The following is a 1,642-nucleotide window of genomic DNA, read 5'->3' as shown; positions in this document are numbered from 1 at the left end:
CAAACCAGTAGTAATATAACCTTCCTATTCCTTTTAGAGATTTATCTTCATACACTCAAGGATATCATTAGCTCTTTTAGCCACAGTGATGAAAAAGAAGCATGTTCAGTAAATTATCTGCCATGGTCTTCAAGTCCTTTTCAGAATCACCGCTTCCCCATATAAAGTCGTCTTTTCTGTAAATATGGCCCACATCTGTCCCCTGGATGTATGCAATGGTCCAAGACCATTGTATTTGTTTTATAATCTTATATGTATCTTTATGGACGTGTTTATGTCTAGTCCTGACTAAACAATATTTTCTAGAATAAACAAAGACAAATAAAGGGTCTTTAGTGAAAGTCCCAAATACTGAAATAATGCAGGAAAAAACACTTATTTTAAGTTTCAGCCTCTAGGGGAAGAGCAGAGAGGCTAGTTGGATCTTGTTCATAATGGCCTAAGCCAACATAAGATCTGATACTGTATAAAATGAAAGACCTAATCCAGATGAGAGAGAGACCATACGAGAGCTACAATCTCTTGCTTGCCAATTAACAGAAGACAGCCCCCCTGGAAAAAAAAAGTACTTTAGGCTTGCCAGTTCTCTCTGTGGAAAAGGGATAATTGCTTGAGAAGCCCAAAACACACACATACATAAACTGGCTTTGGTTTTGTATTTCTCTGAAATGCCTTTATTCTGAATAGATAGATAGCACTTTGCTTTAAAAAAAGCTGGCTGATCTTTAGATAATTCTGCCATGACCTCAAATAGAACAGAACCAAAGGTGCTAAACTCCTACTAGACCTACTGCTATCTGGCAGGGGACTGCCCATGAACAAATTACTGAGACGCACAAAGCCAGATTTACTGCGCATCAGAATCTCCACAATAAGAGCCTATGTGCAGCCTCTTACCCATGCTAAGTGACAGCTAACTCAGTTTACCCCTTTTTATCAAGGGCCTTATCTGGAGCAGAGAATCATGGATTCTGACCCAGGAAAGACAACTGTTGGAGGTCTAAGACCTGTGCTATTTGCTTCAGAGGAGACTGCAAGGGACCCAACAGTGCAGGTAACAAAGGAACTTTGGTAGCTATCCTGACAATTTGCAGGGCCTTCTATATCCCTAATTTGCCCTTTAAAAGGGAGCAAATACATAAGAACCTCCCTTAACATTTAGGGACGTGCCTTCAATATAGGGGCACTGGATCTTGCCCATTGGTGGTAAAGAGCTGCCACAATGGAATTCCAAAGTGAGGAAGAGACGCTCCTGTGTCCTTGTTCACATAGACAATTGAAATAAGGCAACAGAATTTTGTGCCCTGTGTCCCCACTCCTGACAGAAGTGTTTATCAGTGCCTGGAGAAGAGAAAGGAGGCATGAGAGCACCTGTTCACAAGACTGTGACCACATCCCCGCAAAACAGCTAGGAGAATGGAAACAGGTTTCTTTTGACCCAGGTTGACCAAGATGAGACAAAGTAAGATAAAGTCAAGGACAGAACAGAACAACAGAAAAGAATGTGATTGGAATAGGAGCTTGTGAGTGGGTGAGTTTAGATGACTACAAAGAATTAAGCACTACGCTCAGAAAACAAAGTATATTAGTTGTGCCTGAAAAACATATCATCATCATCATCACTTCTATTTTAGTTGCTTGT

This window comes from Gavialis gangeticus, unplaced genomic scaffold (assembly GCF_001723915.1).
Source record: "Gavialis gangeticus isolate Ggan-Ray unplaced genomic scaffold, GavGan_comp1, whole genome shotgun sequence".
Lineage (NCBI taxonomy): Eukaryota > Metazoa > Chordata > Crocodylia > Gavialidae > Gavialis > Gavialis gangeticus.
This window is presented reverse-complemented; position numbering follows the sequence as displayed.